The following is a 10066-nucleotide window of genomic DNA, read 5'->3' on the forward strand; positions in this document are numbered from 1 at the left end:
AGGGGATTGGGTGCCAGTGCAGCTTCTACCCAGAGGGACAAGGATGAGGGGCAGCGCAGGGCACTATGTACCCATTCTTCGATTCTGGCCCCAGCCGGGCTCTTGGCGAAGCCCGCGGTGCTGCCACACCGGTGTGCATTTCAGTGGCAGGGGCCCCTTTGAAGTGGGAGATCCGATCACCAGATCCTGCCAGTCCCAGGAGCCCCCGGGGAGCGGAGTGGTTCCCATTCTCTCAAAACCAGGACTGGGCCGCTCTTGGACAGGCTGCCTGAACCCTGGGTAACTCGGGACTGTGGTCAGCTGGAGGATGGGCCACCAGGGTGCCCAGCTGGAGGATGGGCTGTGCTTGGGCCTGGCTCCTCCCTTCCCCATCCACCCTTTTCCTTGGGGCCTCGCGGCCTCTGGAGTGGAGCGGAGCCTCCTGTCCTCCAGTCCTCCCTTCCTGTCCCAGGCAGCCCTTCCTCCAGACCCCCGCCCTCCTCCCCCACTGGGTGCGGCTGGAGCTGCTGGACTAGCGTCTGCTCCCCAGCTTCACGGCGGGGTCTCAGCCTTGTCCCCGCCCCCTCCCCAGCCAGCACACAGGAGAGGCGTGGGCGGGGGCAGCGGCGTCCGCGTGCTGAAATCACACTGCGCTCCGAGGCTCATGGGTAGGACGCAGGGCCGATGGCGCGCACACTCACACGCTCTCCTCCGGGTCCCGTCCCCCTCGATCCCTTAGCCACCCCACTTTCAGATGGGCGAGAAAATGGGCATGACACGCGGTCGCTCACCTGGGCGGTGCCCTGCGGGTGGGCGGGTGGGGCCTGGGCCTTAGGTGCCTGTGGCTGCCTGGTGGGTGTGTCCTAGCTGAGACAGAAATCGAGGGGAAGGGTGCCCCAGGGTGCTGGGGCCTGGCTTTGGACCGGGGTCTCTGGAGCTCAGTGTTGGGCAGTTGTCCAGAGAGTGCACAGTGCCAGGCGCGGCCAGGCTGTATTTCCGGCTGGCTCACGGGAGGCCACGGTACCAGGGACACTGTGGGCATCTCGGGGCTCTGTGGACACCAAACACAAGGCTGGGCTCCTTGGCTTCCCCTTTGGTCTTCCCAGGCCCCATCCTGGACACCCACAGGGAACTAGAAATCTGCCGCACTGGGCACACAGGTCCACTCACAAGCTGTGGGGCAGGAGCATAGAGCTGCAGGCTGGGCAGAGTCTGGGGCTGGGCAGAGCCTGGAGCCGGGCAGAGCCGCGGGCTGGGCAGAGCCTGGAGCTGGGCAGAGCCTGGAGCCGGGCAGAGCCGCGGGCTGGGCAGAGCCTGGAGCCGGGCAGAGCCTGGAGCTGGGCAGAGCCTGGAGCTGGGCAGAGCCTGGAGCCGGGCAGAGCCGCGGGCTGGGCAGAGCCTGGAGTTGGGCAGAGCCGCGGGCCGGGCAGAGCCTGGAGCTGGGCAGAGCCTGGAGCTGGGCAGAGCCTGGAGCCGGGCAGAGCCTGGAGCTGGGCAGAGCCTGGAGCTGGGCAGAGCCGCGGGCCGGGCAGAGCCTGGAGCTGGGCAGAGCCTGGAGCTGGGCAGAGCCTGGAGCTGGGCAGAGCCACGGGCCGGGCAGAGCCTGGAGCCGGGCAGAGCCGCGGGCTGGGCAGAGCCGCGGGCCGGGCAGAGCCTGGAGCTGGGCAGAGCCTTGAGCCTGGCAGAGCTCTGGCTGGGCATAGCAGCTCTGCTGGGCATGGCCGCCAGGCTTGCACCGCGCTCTCCAGCCCGGGGTCAACTGGGGCCTGCTGGGCCCAGTTTGGTCCACTCTGCGGAGCCCCACGCTGACCCCCAGCCGCCCACCCTGGCGGGGTCCACTGGTCCCCATGCTGGGCCCTGTGGCCTGCGCGGAGCCTGCCCCCTCCTGGCTTGGCAGGGCCCCGCCAGCTGGCCACTCCGAGCAGGAGAGGCCACGCCCTGGGCACTGGCTCTGCTGGCCGCGCCTGCCCCCCCACGGCGACCCTCACCTCCGCGTCCACCCTGTGCAGAGTGGGCCTGGAGGCCGGGCTGCGGAGCCATGCCGGGTGCTGCCCTGGCCCTGCACGGCGCCCGGGCCGGGGAAGCTGACCCCGCCTGGACGCCCCCTTTCCTCTTCCTTCAAGCGAGGCTGCATCCCCCGAAACGCCGTTACCTGAGTGCTCCGAGAAAGCGCGGCGGGTAAAGTTATAGCTAAGGTAGAGCCCAGAGGGGAGGCGCAGAGCCCATTACCCGGTATCAGCTGCATTTATCTTCGTTTCTCGGTGAAGGGGGGCTGGCGGGGCTGGCTGTGGGGGGGTGTCTGCCACCTTATCAGGTGCATATTTGAGGTCCTTTCACAGCAGGGAAGGGGCGGGGTGCTGTCGTCCAAGATGGCGGCATGGTGGCTGGGGGGGGTTCCTGGCAGGGCGCTGCCGCCCGCCCCAGATGGCCGGGGGCTGGTGCCCAGCACCGGCAGGTGCCAGTCATCACCTCCTGGCCCTTGGTACCACTGTGGTGTGACAACCCTCCCAAGGGAGCCGCTCGCTCACCCGTCAGCCGTCCAGAACGCCAGGACCCCGCTCAGGGCCTGCAGCCCCCTGAAGTCAGCCTTCAGAGCCAACTGCGTGCCACCGCGGCCAGGAAGACCTCCTGAACCTCAAGCTGGGGCCACCATGGCCGGCAGAGGGAGCCGTGGATGGGTGGCCCCCCGGGGCCTGCAGCCCCGTCCTCCCCACAAACAGCGGCAGACGGCTTGTTGGAAGCAGCAGGCCGCCGGCCCACCAGCCGCGGTGAGCGCCTGCCCGTGCTGCCCACACAGCCCTCGGGTTTCCCTCCTGCTCGGGCTCTGAACCACGATCGTCGGATCTCAGCCTCCTGAGTAGCCAGGACTACGGGAGTGAGCACAGTGCGGGGCTTGGCGGAGCTGTCTCAGTTCAGGCCCTGGTCCTTGTGTCAGGACCGGTGGCCAGGCCCAGGCACGTGGCGGGCATCTGAGGAAGGGAGACAGGGCCCTGCCAGCCCCGCGGGCTGTCTGCGTGCGTTTGCCCCTGCCTCAGCCGCCCCCAGGGCCCCGGGAGGCTGGCTGCAGGGCAGGCTCCAAAGGAAAAGTCAGACGACATCCACGTGGTAACGTGAAATCTGCCGTCTCACACCCCGGCAGGGCTCGGGCTGATGCAGGGGCGGTGGCCAGCCACGGTTTGCTGGATGACACCATTCCACACGGTCCCTCCCGCCCTGACCCCTGGACGGCACCCACGCGGTCCCTCCATCCTGACCCCCATTTCCCAGACCACCCCCTCACCCATCCACACATTCACTCACTGATTCATTCACTCACTCATACGTTTACTCCCTTGTTGAGTCATTCATTCATTCATTCACTCCTCACTCATTCCCTTTCCCGAGCAGCTTTCTGATCTACCCCTCCTTGGCTCCTCATGAGATGCAGGGTAGAATGCTGAGCACTGGGCCCTCGGAGGGCTGAGGCAGGCCTCCCCACGGCACCACATGAGGCCTGCCCCGCGGCCCAGGAGCCGTGTCCAGCTCTGAACGTCCACCCAGTCACCCCTCGGCCCTGGCTGGCCCCTGTGTTCACGCTCAGCACGCAGGGTGGGCTAAGAGCTCGGGACCCCTGCCCTCCACAGGGTTCCCCTTCCGTGCGGGGGTCCTGCCCCCTCCTCTGCCCCTTGGGGTTCCCATGTGCATTGCGGGGTGTCCCCCACCCCGCGGTGGCCTCCAGTCTCCCCCAGCCTCCATTCTCTGTGGGAGGCCCGGGCCGCAGGGCTCACTCTGGCCGCCGCCCTCCCAGGGCTCCGGCATCACCCCACTCCGCAGGCCAGGAAGGAGAGGCGCGGCGAAGCGGGGGCCCCTGCATTCCGGCTCCCAGGCCAGGAGCCCCCCCCCCGTTCCCAGCCACACCTCCGGGGTCGCTGTGGTGTCATGCCATGGGTGTCTCTCCACGCCTGGGCCGGGCCGTCCCCGCCCCCCCAGCAGCCCGCAGGGGGCGAGCGAGCGCTGACCCTCGCCCACCGCTGCCCTTCTCCCAGCGGAAGCCGGCGGCTCGCGGGAAGGCGGCGGGGCGTGGCGGGGCTGCAGGGCGGGGTGGGTGAAGAGCTGGGCGTGGGGCGAGCCAGCCGCCGCGTGGGGGGCCCCGCGGCGGGGCAGGGTGGCCCGAGAGCAGGAACGTGGGCGAAAGATGATTCTGGAAGCATGAGAGGGACGTTTACAGTGTGGGTCGGCACACACAGTCCTGGGTGGCTTTCTGGCCAGTGCGTGGGGTCTGTGGCTCCTGCCCCACCCCACCCTGCCCACGGCAGGCCTCTGCCCAGCTGACCCTCCCTGTCTCCCATCCCGACCGTGTTCCTTCCAAACTCGTGCCGCCTCTGCCGCCCGAAGCACCGAAGGCAGGCGCAGAAGTGAGCCAGAAGGCAGACAGCGCACCGCAGGGCCAAGCTCTGAGCCCGGCCACCAAGACAGAAAGAGAACGGGACATGGCAGGCTGGCCTCTCTCCCGCTCTGAGAAGGCACAGAGCAAGGCTGGCCGGCACCCTGGAGGGGGGGAGGGGGCAAGGCTGGCGGGCACCCTGGAGGGGGGGAGGGGGCAAGGCTGGCGGGCACCCTGGAGGGGGGGAGGGGGCAAGGCTGGCGGGCACCCTGGAGGGGGGAGGGGGCAAGGCTGGCCGGCACCCTGGAGGAGGGGGGGCAAGGCTGGCCGGCACCCTGGAGGGGGGGAGGGGGCAAGGCTGGCCGGCACCCTGGAGGGGGGGAGGGGGCAAGGCTGGCGGGCACCCTGGAGGAGGGGGAGGGAGGGCGGGGCGCAAGGCTGGCCGGCACCCTGGAGGAGGGGGGGCAAGGCTGGCCGGCACCCTGGAGGGGGGAGGGCAAGGCTGGCCAGCACCCTGGAGGAGGGGGAAGGAGGGGGGGAGGGAGGGCGGGGGGGCACCCTGGAGGAGGGGGGGCAAGGCTGGCCAGCACCCTGGAGGGGGGGAGGGAGGGGGGAGGGAGGGCGAGGGGCGCAGAGGGGCGTCCGCCTCCGCCGCCCAGCGCAGGCACGTGCGCCCTCTGCCTAGAAGCGACCTTCCAGCTGGCGCCAGGCGTGGCGGCCGTGGCCCGTGGCGGTGGGACCCCGGGCCCTGCAGACACAGGCACCCGCAGGGCTCGCTCCTGTGCCAGAGCCAAGGTCTCTGGGGAGCACGCGCGCACCCGGGTCCCCGCAGGCATGCTCACAGGCGGCCTGGCCCCTGAGGGTGGCACCCCGGAGGAGGGTAAACTGAGGTTCCAGCCCAGGCCATCCCGGTCACACGCTGGGAGCTGGCCTTGCTCGACCACGTTCTAGCTTCCACATCTCAGCTGTTTTTAATTCATTTCCTTTCAAAGTCCGTGGCTGCGCGAGCGCTCCGTGGCGGCCCAGCGGCTGGGCTGGGCGTGTTTAGGGGGTGGGGCTGGAGCACAGCACCGCCCTGCGACCTCTCCCCTTCCGAGGCTCGGAGCCTTGCGTGGAGGCTCAGATGGGGAGGCCCAAAGCCAGAGGCCTGGAAGGGAGGCCATTTCTGGCCTGGGCCATGGGGCCGGGCGGGCAGGCAGGGCTTAGCGGGAGGGGCAGTGACCAGGACAGTTCTGTGCATCGGCCAGGAGGCTCAGAGGAGGAGTGCTAGGAAGGTTTGCTGGCTCTGAGCTCGGCATTTCCCAGAGAGGGGCCTCCGAGGGCCTGAGCCTCTGCCCCACGGCCACGCAATGCGCCCCCCCACCCGTCTCCTCCCTCTCCAGCACCTGTCATTGCTGTGTGTCCGTGTGTCTCGTATTAAACGTCCCATCTTCCCATGGTATACACGGGACACACAGGTTCCTACCCCTGTGGCAGGCCCCACCCCACCTTCCAGCGGAGCACTGGCCGTCTGTCTCTCTCCATCTGCCGTCTTCACTCCGGAAGGGGCCGGGCCGATCTCGGGAGGGGGTCAGGGGAGGGGACGCTGGGGTCCCAGGGCTGGGCACGGGGCCCCGGGATCCTCGCCCGCAGGGGTGCTGGAGGGAGGGGCTCTGCTGAGGGGCAGGGCCTCCTCCCCGGACCCAGCTGCGAGGTGAGGCCAGTTAGAAGGCTCTGCTGGAGAATCTGGATGCAGCTCTGCCTGAAACCCGCTTTCCCGGGGACTGTGCGGCCTCCCCGCCACCACGCTCCCTTCTGTGGGGTGAGCTGCCTTTCTGTGGTTGGCACTGGGTAGACCCCGCGTGTGAGGACACAGGAAGTTAGACTGACAGCCAGGAGGGCGGGCTGCAGCGGGGAGAGGTCGGACTTGAGCTGTGGCTCAAGTGGTAGACTGCTCACTTTGAACAAAACAACTAAGGGACAGTGCCAGGCCCCGAGTTCAAGCCACAGTGCTGGAGGCCAGAGCTACTGTGTGCTGGAGCCCCAAGGCCCTGTGTGGACGCCGGGACCCGAGATGCCGCCGGCCGGGAGGTGGTGACATGGCCTGAGCTCCGCTTCTGCAGCCCAGGACTTGTAAAACCCCGTGGACCAATCGCCAGCCAGTCCCTCCCAACAGACAGGACTTGTGACACCACCCCCCCTGCCTTGAGGGACCCAGGCCACAAGCAAGGACAGGCCCCGACAGCCACAGCCGTGTTGTCCGCACGAGCCCTCAGGCTCTGGCCGTGCCCACCTTTGTGCTTTCCTCCCCGGCTCCCCAGCCCTGGCAGCCCCAGGTCGGCAGCAGGCAGGCCACTCTGGAGCTCGAATTACTCCCTAGCACTGGCTCGGCATAAATACAGACTAGATGTCCAAGAAAAGCAGGCTGCCGGCGCGGAGTCTTTCCCAGGCCAAGTGCAGCTTCCACGCTGGACAGGCAGGAGGGCGCTCAGATAACAATCCGATGCTGCGGGCCCCAACCTGACCCCAGAGCGGACACGTCCCCTCGCCGGGAGTGACCGACCGCCTGGCCGGGGCAGGCTGGGAGGGTGCTCCAGGTGGAGGAGGAGGAAGGCTGGCCGGCTGGCCCGATTTAGAATGTATTTATAGACTGTCCACAGCTGCCAGCCGAGCGGTGCCCGTGAGGTCAGCTTCCTGCCAGGGCCGTGGGCAGATGTTTACTGAGATTGCACGGCCTGACCCTCACACGGGCGCTGTGTGCCAACGCCCTGGCCCCGGGCCTGGCTGGATCCTAGGCAGCCAGAAGCCCGGAGGCCTGGCCCCCACTGGCTGCTGCCCTCCAGGAACTCAAGAGAGGGAGCTAGCCTGGACATGAGCACAGAAGTGTGGGGGATGGATTGGGACGTCCTCGGAGGAAGGAGGAGGGTTTGGAAGGGTGAATAGGAGCCTTCAAGCATTTCTAGTTCGGGCGGCACACGCGATGGCGCCGCAGAGAGCAGGACTACGGTTTTGGGGTGCAGCTGCCATCCAAGCCCCCGACGAGCATGCAGGGACACACGTGGTGTGACCAGGCTGGCTACGCTGCGGTGGCTCAGGCCCGCCTCGCCCGCCCCTCCAGGCTGACGTGGCAGGGGGAGGCAGACCCAGGGCCGCCGGCCCAGCCCAGAGCTGGCACAGCTGTGCGGGCCAGGGGTCAGATGCAGAGCGAGTCGTGCTGACCAAAGGCTGTGCCGCGGGATAAGCGTGCGGCATGGCAGGGTGTGTGCAGGTGCGAGGTGACGCGTGCACACGGCAGGGTGTGTGCAGGTGCGAGGTGACGCGTGCACACGGCAGGGTGTGTGCAGGTGCGAGGTGACGCGTGCACACGGCAGGGTGTGTGCAGGTGCGAGGTGATGCGTGCACATGGGAGGTGATGAGTGCATATGGGAGGTGATGTGTGTACACGGGAGGTGATGAGTGCACACAGGAGGTGATGAGTGCACACAGGAGGTGATGAGTGCACACGGGAGGTGATGAGTGCACACGGGAGGTGATGTGTGTACACGGGAGGTGATGTGCACGGGAGGTGATGTGTACACAGGAGGTGATGTGCACACAGGAGGTGATGTGTACACAGGAGGTGATGAGTGCACACGGGAGGTGATGTGTGCACACGGGAGGTGATGTGTACACAGGAGGTGATGTGCACACGGGAGGTGATGTGTGTACACGGGAGGTGATGTGTGCACACGGGAGGTGATGTGCACGGGAGGTGATGTGTACACAGGAGGTGATGTGCACACAGGAGGTGATGTGTACAGGAGGTGATGTGTACACAGGAGGTGATGTGTACACATGGGAGGTGATGTGTGCACGGGAGGTGATGTGTGCACGGGAGGTGATGTGTGCAGGAGGTGATGTGTGTACACAGGAGGTGATGTGTGCACACGGGAGGTGATGTGTGCACACGGGAGGTGATGTGTGCACACAGGAGGTGATGTGTACACAGGAGGTGATGTGCACACAGGAGGTGAGTGCACACGGGAGGTGATGAGTGCACACAGGAGGTGATGTGTGCACGGGGGAGGTGATGAGTGCACACGGGAGGTGATGAGTGTACACAGGAGGTGATGAGTGCACACGGGAGGTGATATGTGCACATGGGAGGTGATATGTGTACACGGGAGGTGATGTGCACGGGAGGTGATGTGTACACAGGAGGTGATGTGCACACAGGAGGTGATGTGTGCACACGGGAGGTGATGAGTGCACACGGGAGGTGATGAGTGCACACGGGAGGTGATGTGTACACAGGAGGTGATGTGTACACAGGAGGTGATGTGTGCACACGGGAGGTGATGTGTGCACACGGGAGGTGATATGTGCACACGGGAGGTGATGTGTACACAGGAAGTGATGTGTGCACACGGGAGGTGATGTGTGCACACGGGAGGTGACGCGTGCACACGGGAGGTGATGTGTGCACACGGGAGGTGATGTGTGCACACGGGAGGTGACGCGTGCACACGGGAGGTGATGAGTGCATGCGGAAGGTGATGTGTACACAGGAAGTGATGTGTGCACACGGGAGGTGATGAGTGCATGCGGAAGGTGATGTGTACACAGGAAGTGATGTGTGCACACGGGAGGTGATGAGTGCATGCGGAAGGTGATGTGTACACAGGAAGTGATGTGTGCACGCAGGAGGTGATGTGTGTACAGGAGGTGATGTGTACACGGGAGGTGATGTGGGTACACAGGAGGTGATGCGCACATGCGGGAGGTGGTCCGTGTACGCAGGAGGTGATGTGTGCACATGGGAGGTGATGTGTGTACACAGGAGGTGATGCATGCACACAGCAGATGATGCGTGTACGTGGGAGGTGATGTGTGCACGCAGCAGGTGATGTGTGCACACGGGAGGTGATGTGTGCACGCAGCGGGTGATGCGTGTACACGGGAGGTGATGCGTGCACACAGGAGGTAATGTGTGTACACAGGAGGTGATGCGTGCACGCAGCAGGTGATGCGTGTACACGGGAGGTGATGCGTGCACGCAGCAGGTGATGCGTGTACACGGGAGGTGATGCATGCACGCAGCAGGTGATGAGTGTATGCAGGAGGTGATGCGTGCACGCAGCAGGTGATGCATGTACATGGGAGGTGATGCGTGCACGCAGCAGGTGATGCGTGTACACGGGAGGTGATGCGTGCACGCAGCAGGTGATGCGTGTACGCAGGAGGTGATGCGTGCACGCAGCAGGTGGTGCGTGCACTCGCCAGCATGGTCAGCTGACGGTTCTCGGGGTGGGTTGTCTGGAGCAGCACAGTTGGCTGCTGTCTTCTTGTTTTTCTGTTTGGAGCCAGGGTTTTGCTCTGTGGCCCTGGCTGACCTCGGCCTCCTCACTCTCCTGGCCCTGCCTCTGGATGGCCTCAGTGAGTGCTGAGGCCGGGTTGATGCTGGAGAAGAGACTGCTGGCCGGGGCTGCCCTCGCCCCTGGGGACAGCCCCCGCGCTGCACCGCTGGGCCGGCCCGGCTGGTGGCGTGCAGGGAGCTGCCCAGGGCCGGCCCGCCCCCTGGGCTTCTCTCGGGGCCCATCCCCCCATCACAGTCCCAATGCCATGGCCCAGTGACCAGTGCTGCCCCCGCCGTGGACTGGCCCTGTCCCCCTCTCCTCCTGACCCCAAGCCCACAGAGAGGCTGGGGCGCAGGGTAGAGAAACAGCAGGTACTTGGAACCCACAAGGGCAGGGCCCAAGACCTCTG

The sequence above is a fragment of the Dipodomys merriami genome, unplaced genomic scaffold (genome assembly GCF_024711535.1).
Source record: "Dipodomys merriami isolate MVZ:Mamm:240054 unplaced genomic scaffold, mDipMer1.0.p SCAF_116, whole genome shotgun sequence".
In the NCBI taxonomy this organism is placed as follows: Eukaryota; Metazoa; Chordata; class Mammalia; order Rodentia; family Heteromyidae; genus Dipodomys; species Dipodomys merriami.